This window comes from Marmota flaviventris, chromosome 9 (assembly GCF_047511675.1).
Source record: "Marmota flaviventris isolate mMarFla1 chromosome 9, mMarFla1.hap1, whole genome shotgun sequence".
Lineage (NCBI taxonomy): Eukaryota > Metazoa > Chordata > Mammalia > Rodentia > Sciuridae > Marmota > Marmota flaviventris.
This window is the reverse complement of record NC_092506.1, coordinates 115,148,058-115,163,860: the sequence shown is the minus strand read 5'-3', so window position 1 is coordinate 115,163,860 and position 15,803 is coordinate 115,148,058. Positions and strand designations below refer to the sequence as shown.

The 15,803-nt window shown below is 40.7% G+C and overlaps 1 long non-coding RNA gene across 1 annotated transcript in view; it reads left to right on the top strand.

Moving 5' to 3' along the window:
* The window catches only part of LOC139707137 (uncharacterized), a 45,743-nt gene extending 40,132 nt beyond the window's left edge, over positions 1-5,611 (top strand). The window contains exon 4 of the long non-coding RNA XR_011708682.1: positions 5,548-5,611. This is a non-coding gene — a long non-coding RNA (uncharacterized lncRNA). The remainder of the gene's footprint in view (positions 1-5,547) is intronic.
* The last annotated feature ends 10,192 nt before the right edge of the window (positions 5,612-15,803 follow it).

Genomic DNA, 15,803 nt, shown 5'->3' with positions numbered 1-15,803 from the left:
TCTTTGGCTCTGAACTGCCGAGGGGAAGGCTTGCATGCCTGTTTTCATGCGCATTCTATTCTACCCTATCTAGTCTATCTCATCTTTGCTGCATGCTCAGAAGCCACTGTCCCTGCATTGCTCTCCTGCGGTACAAGTGGATCTTTGAGACCCATTGATGGAAAGAGCTGGGGAGCCTCCCTATTGCAATAGCTTTGTTCCCTTTATGGGTGTGCCCTGGTTTGTGCATGAATTTCATCAATATCTGGGCATTCAGCTACAGATGAGAAGCAACTCTGCAGTTTCATGATGCAGGCACTGCTAGAAAACATGTCTCCATGGCAACCCGGGTTACCTCATCCACAGGATTCAGATGTTACTGACCACAGAAGCAGTTTTTTTCCTCAAATGTAAAACAAGCATTAGCTATGTCTATAGATCCCAAAGAGGCTTGCTTGCTTGTTCTATCCGTCTGCTCAGAGCTGGGACAAACGTCATATGTTTGGGGAGCATTTTGTTTATAGACAACAATTCCCACTATGACACTGCCTTAGCACACAGAGATTTCTTTGCCACAAAAATAAGAAGGGTTCTTGCAGGGAAGAAGTGTCATTATTCATCTCTGTTCTAGTCTCTCCTGTTGCCAAAGAGTTGTTTTAATGTTTTTAATCCAGAATTCATATTTTCTCAGCCTCAGCAGGATCTGGCCCACTCACACTGGATTAGGGCTATTCATGGGAAACCCAGGTGCTTGGGCTGGGAGTAGAATTGACTGATGCCTAAATGACCTTTCACCTCTTCTGTCCAGACTGGAATGGTTAACTCAAGGCAGCATGTGGTTAACACTTACCCACCCCTATTAGCATGCTGGTGATTAGCATATCCAGTAGTCTCTGCAACTCCCCAAAGACCTAAAGGAATTGTTAGAAAATATTGGAGAAAAAGAGATGTCATTCCTCTACATCAGTAGTTCTCAACATAGGAAGAAGGAGGGGATTTGTCCCTAAGGGTGCATTTGACAATGTCTGGATACCATATCTTGTTGCCACAACTGGGAGACAAGTAGTAGTGGCATTTGATGGGCACAGGCCATGATGCTGCTTAGTTAGAATCCTATAAATATGTCTAATAGTGTACAGGACTATCCTTCTGACCCTACCCCAACAATAAATGATCCAGTTCAAAATTTACTAATGCTGAGGATGACGTTGAGAAGCCTTGTTTTGCAAGGTCATATTGGAAATCCCGTAAGGTGCGGTTACACAGCCGATCTGATCTCTATTATTACCAATGGAAGGGCAAGCAATGGGTTATTTATTCATCGTGTGAATAAATGCCTGTAAGTATACTCACCAGGGAACTCCAGTACATAGAAGTGCTTTCTTGTGACAGGGAGAGTTTTCAGTGTATACTAATCCCTCCTGGAAAGACTTTCTGTCTCTGAGTTATGATCTCGGCCTACATTGTCTCACACTGCCTCTCTGTTCTTAAAATTCCTTTCTGCACAATTCATGAGAACATAAATCCTTCCTTTAAAGTCTAACCAATAAGACTTCCAGAAAATTAGATTCTTCATTTTAAAAAATGTCATTTGAAACAATATGCTTGCTTCCAACTCTCTCTCTCTCTCTCTCTCTCTCTCTCTCTCTCTCTCTCTCTCTCTCTCCTTCCCCCCTCAATCTTAGGACTGGGAAATGTATGGAATGACTTCAGAATCTCACCTCATGGCCCATCTGTAGTCTACTGTTTATGCCTAATTGGCATTTCTTTGTTAACACTAGTCTTCTAGTCATGTGATCTAGAATGATTTCTTAAAATATGATTCGTATGTGGTAATGAATGTGGCCAAAAGTTTTGTTTGTTTGTTTTCCTTACTGATGGAAAGAAGAAGAGGAAGCATGAGGGAACACATGCTACAGCATCCATTGGTATGGGAGCCAGCAACACATCACACCAGGCAATTTCTCTGGCCACATCACTCCAATTCCTACTGCTGGCTTTCTTGCTTTTCTTCCAGAGCACATGTGGCTAAGTCATATCAAGGCAAACTTAGGTCAAGATAACAATCATCTAGGTCCTCTGAATATCACAGCCACTTGCTCATCTGCATGGTGGAGGATGACATCAGGCTGATGGAAGAATTTTGCTTAACTTCTCACTCAGGACAGTGGACTGGGCCAAACACATTGTAATTGGGGGTTCCATGTTGGAAAGACGGTGGTTCTCTGAAAATTGCCACTAATTGGAGAGCATGATTTTGAATGTTCCACAGAGTTTCTGCTCCAGTTCCTTGTAGCTGTTACACCTAAGAAAACAATTAAGATGTTCAAGATAAGATGGTGTTTTGGAAGTTGACAAAGATACATTAACAAGTTAGGCCTAAGTACACGGAAGAGGAAAGGTGATTGCAAGAAGCTGCAGTATCAGATCACCAACTCACAGGGAGGATTTAAAGAAGAAACTCAGATTAGGGGGCTCTGAATTCCAAGTATGCTTCACAACCAAATTGCCTCTGTATACAGAGGGAACCAAAGCAGCAGGAGAAGGTCTCTGAGCATCTGCACAATCCTCTAGCATCCAGCATTTCCATGCAGGGAAGGAGCAACACACCAAATCAGGAACTGGAAGAATAACCAATTGATGTTTGTGGTACAGGCTAAGCCTGACAGGTTCCTCCTCTCTGGATGCATCACAAGTTCTTATTTTCCAGGAAAGAACTTGATTGGTTTATTTCATCACTTCTTTGTTGCTCCTGTTGAACAGAATTTGTTTCTGGATTCAACTGTAACCTAGAGAGCAGGTTTGGCCCCACTCAACTCCCCTCCTCCAGTAGCCAGTTTCTACAAAATGATCTGCCTGTAGCACTTTCCAATGGGGTTAGCCAAGAGTGGAGTAGGCCCTGGTTGCTTCAAGGATTCTCTCTCCAGTGCAGGGTCCAGTTTAAGGTTTCACCACTCAAGCCCCTCACTCCTAACTTGAACTGTTGTTACCCTCATACAACACTCTGCAGCCTGAGGCTGGAAGAATAGACCCATTTGTAATAAAAGGAGAACCCTCTTGCATTTTCTTGCAGAGCCTGTCAGCAACTTAGCTACACAAAGCCCTAGAGGCATTGAGCTGGCCCCTTCTGTTAAGGAGAGTCAGCAAAACCATACAGATGTTTTTCTGAGAGCTGTTCTGGTCAGGGCTAAGGGATTTAGATCTGCCTGGTATCACATAGCATGGGAAGGTAGGAAATTCTCTTTGGGGATCAGGAAGTATATTACATGAAATAAAGATGTAAGTGTGTTCTTTTTGGATTAGGCTATGTTTTTCCCTTCTATTTTTCTTTATATAACCTTATCACTTAGTGGCCTTTATTTCTTTCCTCTCTGTCTTCCTTGGCTCCCAACCCTGCTCTGGTTTTGCACGACAAATTCAACTCATTGGGAAGCTCTAAATTAAATAATTTCTAACTTCTCTCCACTCCAACCTCATTTGATAAGTCTTATCAAGGGCTTTATGACCTCGTTTTCTTATCCAATACAGAAATGTCCTACTTGACATAGATTTTCAGATCTTGAGAGACATGACTTACAATCCAAATGGCCAGGGAATAGGGTGCTGTATTAGAGTTCTTCAGAGTGACAGAACCAATAGATGGATGGATAAATGTATAGATGATTAATAGATAGATAGATAGATAGATAGATAGATAATAGATAGATAGATGGATAGATAGACTCTCAGAGGCTCATTGTGTTGAAGGCTTTGTCCCCAGCTAGTGATACTATTGGGAGATGGAGGAAGCTTTAAAGGTGGGATCTATTTAGAGGAAGTAAATCACTGGTGGCATGCCTCTGAAGGATATATCTTATTTCCATCCCTTTTTCCTGTTCTCTTTCTCTCTTTGTTTCTGGCTACCTTGAAGTGAATAACTTTGCTCCACCATGCTCTCTCTACCAAGATGCCTCTCCACCTCAGGCCCAGAAACAGCAAAAAGACCATGGACTGAAGCCTCTAAAACCATGAGCCAAAATAAATATTTCCTCCTTTAAGTTGCTTTTTCTAAGGTATTTTGTCACAGCAATGGAAAGCTGACAAACATAGACAATAGATAGATTATAGATGGTAGATAAGTAATACATAGTGTTTTAGTCAGCTTTTTTTGCTATTGTGACTAAAGGACCAGACCAGGACAATTATAGAGGAGAAAAAGTTTATTTGAGGGCTCACAATTTCAGAGGTTTCAGTCCATAGAAGGCTGGCTCCATTTTTCAGGGCTTGATTTGAGACTGAACATTATGGTAGAAGAATGTGGCAGAGGAAAGCAGCTCACATCATGGTGATCAGGAAGCAGAGAAAGACTCCACACCCAAATACAAATATATACCCAAAGCCATGTCCCAATTCCCACCTCCTCCAGCCACACCATACCACTTCAGTTATTACTCAATTAATCCCTTTCAGGGGATTAAATCACTGATTGAGTTAAGATTCTTAAAACCCAATCATTTCTCCACTGAACCTTCTTGCATTGTCTCACACGTGAGATTTTGGGAGACACCTCAAATCCAAACCATAACAGATAGATTAATAGAGAGAGAGGGATTTATTAGGGGAATTGGCCCAAATGATTATGGAGGCTAAGAAGCCCCACAATACACCATCCACAAACTGAAGAACTAGAGAAACCAGTAGACTGTCTGAGATCAGGTCTAGAACCCAGACAAGTAGATGGTGTAGCTCTTAGTCCAGGTCAAAGACTTGAGAACACACAGAGCTACTCATGCAAGTCCTGGAATCTGAAGGCCAGCAATCCTAGAGTTCTCATGTCCAAGGGCAAGAAAACAAGGATGTCTCAACTCCAGAATAAAGAGAGAAAAAGAAAGCTTGCCTTCCCTCCACCTAAAAAGGAATAAATGTTTTAGCCAGGCCTGCAACTGACTGATGGTACGCGACCACACTGGTAAGAGAGAACTGCCCTATCAGAGCACTGATTCAAATGCTGGCCTGTATTGGAATCACCCTCACAGATATACCTAGAAATAATGCTTTACCTGCTATCTGGGTACCCCTTAATACAGCTAAGTTGACACTACAATTAACCATCATAAGCACACAGTACATAGGCCCAGGGCATAACTTTTTTTAATGCCCCAATTCCTGCTATCATGATGGCTACCATTGGCCTCCTTCTCACTCTGCCCACCCAGGCTCAACTGACCTCCTAAGTTTCTATTGGGGAGAGGTTTAGAGGGGGTAGTGTGGGATAAGGAAAGATCAGGAAGAACTAGAAACCTAGAAAGGAAAGACAAGGAAAGACAAAGCACATCCTCTTCCCAATTTGATCGAGCCCTCTCTGCTGGACCCTGTTTCCTTACTGACTTTCCCCTGGCTTATCTCCTGGGTCAGCCTCCCCGGGCTCATGTCACCCAGCCAGCAGGTGAACACAGCTCTCCCCATCCCTACTTCCAACTCACTCACTAGCTTCAGACCAAGTGGCTCCATCCTGAAACTGAGAAACGAGCCTGTGTCCCTGTATATTAGGGTTCGACTTCTTCATTAAGTCCAACTTCTTTTTTTCAGGAAATCTTGAAAAAAGCAGAAATGAAGGAGAAGAAGGCAAGGAAGAGACAAGACCCAGGATGAGGAAATGGAAAGCAGTATAACAATCTGTTGGCATTAGAATTGGTTATACTGTGCTAGCCAGACCAAATTATGATACCACGTATTTTTACATGGTAACAGTCCTGTGCCTGTTTTCCATTCATTCCTCCCAGTCCAAGAACTACCTTCTTCACAGGGCCGACCCCTGCAGGCTGCAGTTCTCAAACTCCCTTGGCAGCTGAGTTCTGGCTGGGTCAGCCCTGGGAACAATGGCAGGAGACAGGAGGGCACGCAGGAGCAGAGGAAGAGGCGGGGTCTCTCTCCTCCCCCTCTGCCTTGGGTGGCATCTGTAATAGAGACCAGGTTTCCTCCCAGCCTCCAGTCCTGCAGTAGTTCCAGCTTTCATCAGGAGACTGTGAAATATAGGAATGCCACCTCTTCTCTTCATGCCTTCTGCCCTGGAGCTGATAGTGGTTTCCAGCATCTGTTAATCTCTGGGTTACCACATTACCACGAATCCGGCTTCTCAGTTCCACCAGCCATTCCCTGCATTAGATTCCCTCTATTTAAAATACCTGTGGCTGATCCCATCTGACACCTTACATAATTTGCCCATCGTATTACTTGATATTGGCATGTGAGCATGTGTGCACAAACACACACACACACACAACACACAACACACACACACACACACACACACACACACACACACACACAGCTTTTCTTAATAGACCCTACAGGAAAGAACTAAGGCATTTATGAACTGGATCTTAAGGGAAGATAGAATATTTTTGCAATCACTTTCTTCAAAACTGACTGGAAGGAAGGCTCTGCCTAATTGCCTTTCACTTGTCTACTTTCTTTTTGGGGTTTTGGCACCCTCCTCATGTGGACAAGTGGAGGAAGGCCCTAGAAGTTGACCTGGTGAAATTGACCTTAGATCTCATCTCACATACCAAGACAATCCTGATTCCATGGAAAACCCCCATGACTGAGCAGCTTCCTCTTGCTTTAGAAAGTTTAACATTTTGATTGTTTTTCTTCTTCCTATGATGTAGCTGGACTTGGTAGATTTGATACTCAAGCTATTTTAAAATGTGACTCAGACACCAGGCCACGTAATCCTGTTTTTATAATTCTGTGGTTAAATGTGCACCTTCAAAATGTATTTGTTGGAACTGTTTAAACATTGTTTTATTTTAAACATTGTTTTATTTTATTTTAGTTATACGTGACATTGGAATATATTTTGACATATCATACATACATGGAGTATAATTTCCCATTCTTGTGGTTGTACATGATGTGGAGTTATACTGGTCATGTATTCATATATGAACCTAGGAAAATTATGTCTGACTCATTCTACTGTCTTTCCCATTCCCATTCCCACTCCCTTCCCACCACTCCTCCCCATCCAATTCAGTGAATTTCCACTCATCCCCCATCCCAACCACCTCTATTTTGAGTCAACATCCATGTATCAAAGAGAACATTCAGCCTTTAGTTTTTTGGAATTGGCTTATTTCACTTAGCACAATAGTCTCCAGTTCTATTCATTTACCAAAAAATGCCATAATTTTATTTTTCTTTATGGCTGAGTAATATTTCATCATGTATATATACCATATTTTCTTTATTCATTCATCTGTTGAAGGGCACCTAGGTTAGTTCCATAGCTTAACTATTGTAAATTGAGCTGCTATAAACATTGATGTGGTATATCACTATAGTATGCTGATTTTAAGTCCTTTGGGTATAAATGGAGGAGTGGGATAGCTGGGTCAAAAGGTGGTTCCATTCCAAATTTTCTGAGGAATCTCCATGCTGCTTTCCACAGTGGTTGCACCAATTTGTATTCCCACCAACAATGTATGAGTGTACTTTTTCTCCTATATCCTCACCCACTATTATTGTTGCTTATATTCTTGATAATTGCCATTCTGACAGGAGTAAAATCTTAGAATAGTTTTGATTTGCATTTCTCTAATTGAAGTAGTTGTTGAATATTTTTTCATATATTTGTTGGTTGATTGTATTTCTGCTGAGAGCCACGGCTGAGTCTGTATGGCCCCTGGCATTTTGCCAACAGTATTGATTGACAGGCGAGGCATTACTATCCGCCTCTGCTGCAACTTTTGAGTTCTCGCACTATTTTGGAGTTCTTGTGGAGATTTCCGGGGATTCCCCGAGAGTTCCCATTGGTTGGGGAAGTGCAGGAGGAGGGATTTCCGGGAGAGATATTTCCGGCTGGGGGTTCCTGGACAAGCCTCGTGGCGTTCGGGAGGATTCCCCGGGAGCTGTGTGAAGTGTTTTCCTGCAGTTTAAAAATAAAGTTTGTTCCTGCTTCAGTGGCTCGTGATTTGTGCCCAGCCAGACTGCGGCATTTGGTGGCCCATACGGGAACGTCTGAAGCTTCGGGGTAAGTGAAATTGCTTGCCCCTAAGGGAAGGCGAGAGAATGGGTGACCATTTTAAAAAACAATGTGTTCTTGTTTTGATTTGTTTTGTGTTTGTTTCAAGCTGCCTATCCCTAGAATTTTCTCAGGCAGATTGGGAAAAATGGTTGGCTCAAGGTTTGAAGTTGTTCGCCCCTGAGGAAGAGATAGAAATAGACCACAAATGCACATATCAAGAAAATAGGAAAATTGATACAACGATTTTTTGTTCCGTTTTTGTTTCATTCTGTTTCGGTTTTGTTTTGTGTTATCTTATTGGGTTGCGTTATCTTTATAACAGATTAGAAATTAGTAAAAAACAAACTGAAAGAGTGTTAAGTAAATTGTTAGAGGTTCAGACCATGGAGAAAGACATTTTAGATCAAGCAAAAGAGAAGGTCTCTCAAGCTAGTCAGACAGAGGAAGAAAATTTAAAGGAAGAAAGCTTAGAGGAGAAACAGCTATTAGGGAAAAAGCTATAACAGGAGGCTGCTACTAACACCGTTCTATCACCAGAGGGCGTAATTCAACCAACAGCTCCCCCTATGGAGATAGCTGAGTGGCCCTCAAACCCCGTAGTTGATAGATGGGATCCTGAGACAGGACCTCAAAGATTAGCATGCTCTGTACTTGAGCAGGCAGGAGGGCAGCGAATTCACCGTGCTTTAGATTTCAAAACAGTGAAGCAGTTAAAGGAGGCTGTAACAACCTATGGTCCTCAAGCACCATTCACTGTAAGCATGGTCGAATCCATTACCAACTTGGACATGACGCCAGCAGATTGGGCTAGTATGTGTAAATCTGTGCTAAATGGAGGACAATATTTGTTATGGAAGGTTGCCAATGAGGAATTTTGCAGGGAGACAGCTAGACGAAATGCAGCAGCCGGTTACCCTCAAAGAAATCTAGATATGTTGTTAGGAAAAGGACCTTATGAGGGTCAACGGCAACAAATTGAATATGATCCTGGCGTATACGCACAAATTGCTGTAGATGCGGTTAGGGCATGGAAAACTTTACAGGGGCATGGAGGTTTACAAGGTCAATTATCTAAGGTAATACAAGGAACTAATGAACCTTACGCTGAATTTGTAGATAGGCTTATTCAAGCAGCTTCCAGAATTTTTGGGGATACAGAACAGGCAATGCCATTTATAAAACAACTGGCTTATGACCAAGCAAATCGTTGTTGCAGAGAGGTCATTAGACCATGGAGACATGAAGATTTAAACACATATATTAAATTATGTAGAGACATTAATGAACAAGGGCAAGTCTTAGCAGCAGTACAACAGGCTTTAGATGCCAGGCCAAAAACATGCTATAATTGTGATCAAACAGGACATTTTAAAAGGAGTTGCCCCATAGGAGGAGGGTTTAACAAAGCTAGATATCAAACGAATAGAATACCGGGTATTTGCCCACGATGCCGTAGAGGGAAACATTGGGCTAATGAATGCCGTTCTCAAACCACCATAGAGGGCATTCTGTTATCAAAAAACAGACAAGGACCAAGTGTTTACCCACGATATCGTGGAGAAAGGCATCGGGCTCCGTTGCCAAAAAACGGACAGGGGGGCCCAATGCTCCGGGGCCCACGACCACAAATGTACGGGGCACTGGAGGAACCCAGAAACACCACGGAGGAACCCAGCAACACCATCAGGGTAGTGCCCAGGACACATTATCCATCAGATCTCTCATCAGACGAACCAGAGGGAGCGCAGGGTTGGACATCTGCGCCTCCGCCAGAGCAGTACTAACTCCAGAGATGGGAGTTCAAATCATTCCCACAGGAGTAAAAGGACCTCTTCCCCAAGGAACAGTAGGCTTATTGTTAGGACGCAGTTCTTCTACACTAAAAGGACTTATGATAAGTCCCGGGGTAATTGATCCCGATTATGAAGGTGAAATAAAAATTATAGCTAGTTCTCCAAAGGGTATATCAGTAATTTCACCAGGAGATAGAATAGCACAGTTATTAATAATACCCAGCCTACATGATAAATTTCCCAGTAGTACTATAGAAAGAGGTTCCAGGGGATTAGGCTCCACAGGTGTAGATTGGGCTATGCTGTCTTTAAATTTAGATTCTCGCCCCATGCTAAAACTAAATATTCAAGGACATGAATTTAATGGGCTACTGGATACAGGTGCAGACCTTAGCATCATATCTCGTCAAGAATGGCCAAAACATTGGCCGTTACAACAAGCCACTCAAACGCTTCGAGGCCTAGGAGTGGCAACTAATCCCCATAGAAGTGCAATGGTATTAGATTGGAAGGATCCTGAAGGATGTGAAGGAACTATACAGCCATATGTATTGGATCATCTTCCTATAAATTTATGGGGACGAGATGTCCTAGATCAATTAGGTTTGACATTAACAAATAACATCAATCCAAATGCGCCCACTATTAGGGCTAGACAAGGTTTCAGGAAAGAAAAAAGATTAGGAGAACAAGGCATAGCAGCACCAATTCAAATAGATCAGGGAATAAATAGACATGGACTGGGTTTTCAGAAGGGGCCACTGAGACAATAAAAATTACTTGGAAATCAGATAGACCAGTATGGGTTCCTCAGTGGCCCCTGACTAAAGAAAAGATACAAGCAGCCCATGACCTGGTCAAACAACAATTGGTGGAGGGACATATACAACCTTCCGTATCTCCTTACAATACTCCCATTTTTGTCATTAAAAAGAAATCTGGTAAATGGAGATTATTGCAAGATTTAAGAGCCATTAATAATGAGATGGTTATTATGGGACCTGCTCAATCGGGGATTCCTCAATTGTCTGCTTTGCCAAAAACCTGGTACGTTTTAGCTATAGATATTAAAGATTGTTTTTTTTTCAATTCCAATTCATCCTGAGGATAGTCCACATTTTGCATTTACTATCCCTGCACTGAATCATGAAGGTCCTGATCAGAGATATGAATGGAAAGTACTCCCTCAAGGGATGGCTAACAGCCCAACTATGTGTCAAATTTATGTTAACAAAGCAATCCAGCCACTTAGAAATCAAAATCCTAAACTACAAATATTTCACTATATGGATGATGTATTGTTAGCACACAAAGATAAAAACACATTGCTAGAATGTTATGCCACACTTACAAATTTATTAAAAAATTATAATCTAGAGATAGCAATAGATAAAGTACAATTAAATTTTCCAATTAATTATTTAGGAGTTCTATTATCCTCAACCATGGTCCGTCCACCAAAAATTCAAATACGAGTAGATCAACTCAAATCACTTAACGACTTTCAAAAGTTATTAGGAGACATAAATTGGATAAGGCCTTATCTAGGCATACCAACAGGAGAGTTGGGACCTTTATTTGATATCCTAAAAGGTCCATCAGATCCAAATTCACCCCGCATGTTAACGCCTGAAACAAGAAAGGTATTAAAAATTATTGAAACATATATGGAAAATATGCATTTGGATAGAATTGATATAACTTTGCCTTTATTATTTATTGTAATACCAATAAAAAATATTCCTACAGGAGTATTGTGGCAAGAAGGTCCATTATTGTGGATACATTTATCTTATTCTCCTAACACTATTCTTACTAGGTATCCTGAGGCTGTAGGACAATTAATACTCAAAGGAATAAAAGCAGCAAAGGGAGTGTTTGGAATTTCTCCCAATAAAATTATTACTCCATATACTATGGATCAAATTGATGAGTTAGCTAATGAGTTAAATACTTGGGCAATAATCATGTGTAAATCTAATGTTTCATTTGATAATCACTTACCATCTAATCCTTTGTTGTCTTTTTGGTCTTTGCATCCTGTAGTTTTTCCAAAAATGACAAGAAAAACCCCTATCATGAATGCTCCAAATGTATTCACTGATGGGTCAAATAATGGTACAGCAGCAGTAGTTACCCCTGATCAAACTTTTACATTTTTAGTACCCAAACAATCAGCTCAAAAGGTAGAGCTTAATGCAGTTTTACAAGCTTTTGTGATGTTTAAAGATTCTGTATTTAATTTGTTCTCTGATAGTCAGTATGTAGTTAATGCTATAGTATCCCTTGAAGATGCTGGCAGGATTTCCCCTTCCTCTACTGTTTTCTCTTTGTTTTCTGCTATACAATGTCTAATCTGGGACAGAAAAGATCCATTCTTTATAGGACATATCAGAGCACATACAGGATTGCCTGGAGCCCTTAGTTTGGGCAACGATTTAGCAGATAAAACTACACATGACATACATATTTTCTCTACACTAGAAGAAGCTACACATTTTCATAAAAGGTTCCATGTCAACGCTAATACTTTAAAAAAGCGTTTTAAAATAACTAAGGAACAAGCTAGACAAATAATAAAACAATGTCAAAATTGTGTGACCTTTTTACCACAAGTTAATCTTGGAGTCAATCCTAGAGGACTGATACCTAACCATATTTGGCAGATGGACGTCACACACTTGCCACAATTTGGAAAATTAAAATATTTGCATGTTACAGTTGATACTTCTTCCGGATTTTTGATGGGCTCCCTTCATTCCGGAGAAAAAACTAAAGATGTTATAGCTCATTGCTTACAAAATTTTGCCACTGTGGGCGTTCCAAAACAGTTAAAAACAGATAATGGTCCTGGTTATACTTCTACCTCTTTTAAACAATTTTGCTCATCATTTGGCATTACTCATATAACAGGAATTCCATACAATCCACAGGGACAAGGCATAGTTGAAAGAGCTCATCAAACTATTAAAATGTACTTACTAAAGCAAAAAGAGGGAATTGGAAAGGGGTATATGTCACCCAAAGATAAACTTAAAATAACCCTTTTTACTCTAAACTTTTTAAATTTGGATTCCTCAGGGCTTAGTGCTGCGGAAAGGCATATGTGTCCAAAAAATGTACATAAGCCTAAGGTACTTTGGAAGGATATTCTAACAGGACAATGGAAAGGTCCTGACCCAGTGATTGTCTGGAGTCAGGGTTCTGTTTGTGTTTTTCCACAGGGAGAACAGCAGCCGATTTGGATTCCAGAGAGATTAACTAAAACAATTTCTACAGGCCAAAAGGAAGATGATTTGACTCAAATCCATAACAGCTGATATCCAGAACTCCAGTTTGGCTATTCTTACATCTGCGACAGTGATTAACCAGGATGCTTTTTTCAATATTTATTTTATTATTTGCCTTTTCCCACATCATAAAGTTCTATTTTATTTTTGAGCTCATACAGACCTAGGTTAATGTTTTTCTGATCAGTTTTATTTTTTGACTGTGGAGTTTTTAAGCATTGCAATGGAGATTTCACCTAGGTAAAGCTACAGGGCCTTTACTATTGTCTTATGTGTTGTATGTTATGTGTGCACACTTCTGTTTTGTGTTGTATGTCTGTATGTGCGTATGTCCATATATCATATATGAGGAGCGCTCATGAATAAATGGATCCGAATTTTTTTATTCACGTGATTTTAATGGTTTAATTTAGATTGGGTAAACAGCTGTTGAAAATTGTTTTAATATGTGAACAAATAAGGAGGTTAACAGATCTGTTTGTTTACTTTCACCTTTCCTTCTCATTATATTTAATAATTCTGTTCAGGATAATGTAAATTGTTCAAAAAATTGTTTTCTTAGTGCCTGTTGGAATGTTACATAATTTTTTTCTTAGCATCATTGCCAGAATTCCTATCTTCATCCCAGTGCCGGTGAAGACAAAGATAAAACCAAACTACAGCTTCTTCGATAGTTATCACAACAACCTGCACAAACTGATGCATCAATGAATAATAACTCAACAAGTAATGCTCAATTAAGGAGTCGATTTACTTTGGGAGGAAATGGACATATTGACAGATTCCTCTGCTTTGAATTGCTTGCAGACCTTGCCTGGACTATGTATCACTTGTATGCATTGTGAACTATCTGTTGGTACAGCGACTTGTGGTAGTGCTGGAGTATTTTTGCTGATGGTGTGACTGGTGGTACAATTTTTCAAAGGAGCCCTCAATTGGCTTAGTGTCATGGCATTTTGCATCCTCCTCCCTTCTACTAGTGATGGTCTAAAATTTGGGGGCCAACAGAGGTGAGGCAAGAACCTCACCCCTCCACTGGTGCAAAGGCCTATCCACAAGTATGGCTGTATGCTGGACCGGTAGTCAGTGACGGGTATGATCCAATTGCAGTGGTACCAACCTAAGACAGGAGGCTGACGCCTAGAGGTCAGTTCATCCGATGACGGGTAAGGACCATATGTTGAATTGGACTGCCTAACAGGCACGGTCCCTAAGCCACATTGCTTGTTGTTTAATTAAACAAAAAGGGGGGAGATGCTGAGAGCCACGGCTGAGTCTGTAGGGCCCCTGGCATTTTGCCAACAGTATTGATTGACAGGCGAGGCATTACTATCTGCCTCTGCCGCAACTTTTGAGTTCTCTCACTATTTTGGAGTTCTCGTGGGGATTTCCGGGGATTCCCCGAGAGTTCCCATTGGTTGGGGAAGTGCAGGAGGAGGGATTTCCGGGAGAGATATTTCCGGCTGGGGGTTCCTGGACAAGCCTCGTGGCGTTCGGGAGGATTCCCCGGGAGCTGTGTGAAGTGTTTTCCTGCAGTTTAAAAATAAAGTTTGTTCCTGCTTCAGTGGCTCATGATTTGTGCCCAGCCAGACTGCGGCATATTTCTTCTCCTGTGAAGTGTCTGTTCAGTTCCTTAGCCCATTTGTTGATTGGGTTATTTTTTGTTTTGGTGTTAAGTTTTTGATTTTTTTATATGTCCTGGAGATTAATGCTCTATCTGAAGTGCAGGTGGCAAAGAGTTTCTTCCATTCTTTGGGCTCTTTGTCCATGTTCTTGATTGTTTCCTTTGCTGTGAAGAAACTTTTTAGTTTGATGCCATCCCATTTATTGATTCTTGATTTCATGTCTTGTATTTTAGGAGTCTTGTTGAGGAATTCAGTTCTTAAGTCAACTTGATGGAGATTTGGGCCTGCTTTTTCTTCTAGTAGGTGCAGGGTCTGTTCTAATGGGCCTTGATCCACTTTGAGTTGAGTTTTGTGCAGGGTGAGATATAGGGTTCTAATTTCATTTTGTTATATATTGACTTTCCAGTTTTGCCAGCACCATTTGTTGAAGAGGCCATCTTTTCTCCAATGTATGTTTATGGTAACTTTGTCTAGTATAAGATAACTGTATTCATGTGGATTTGTCTCTATGTCTTCTATTTTGTACCATTGCTCTTCATGTCTGCTAATACAATGCCATCTTTGTTACTATAGCTCTATAGTATAACATAAGTTCTGGTATTGTGGTGCCTCCTGCTTCACTTTCGAGCTGAGGATTTCTTTGACTATTCTGGGTCTGTTATTTTTCCAAATGAATTTCATGACAGCTTTTTATATTTCTATGAAGAGTGTCATTGGTGCCTTAGTAGGAATTGCATTAAATCTGTATATCACTTTTGGTAGAATAGCCATTTTGACAGTATTAATTCTGCCTATTCAAGAATATGGGAAATCTTTCCATTTTTTAAAGTCTTCTTTCATTTCTATCTTTAGTGTTCTATAATTTTCATTTTAGAGGTCTTCCACCTCTTTTGTTAGATTGAATCCCAAATATTTTTTTGAAGCTGTCATGAATGAAATAGTTTTCATAATTTCTTTTTCAGGTGATTCATCACTGATGTATAAGAATATGATTGTTTTATGTGTGCAAATTTTATATCCTATAGCTTCACTGAATTTATTTATGAGTTCTAGAAGTTTTCTGGTAGAGATTTCTGGGTCTTCTAAATATAGAAACATGTCATCGGCA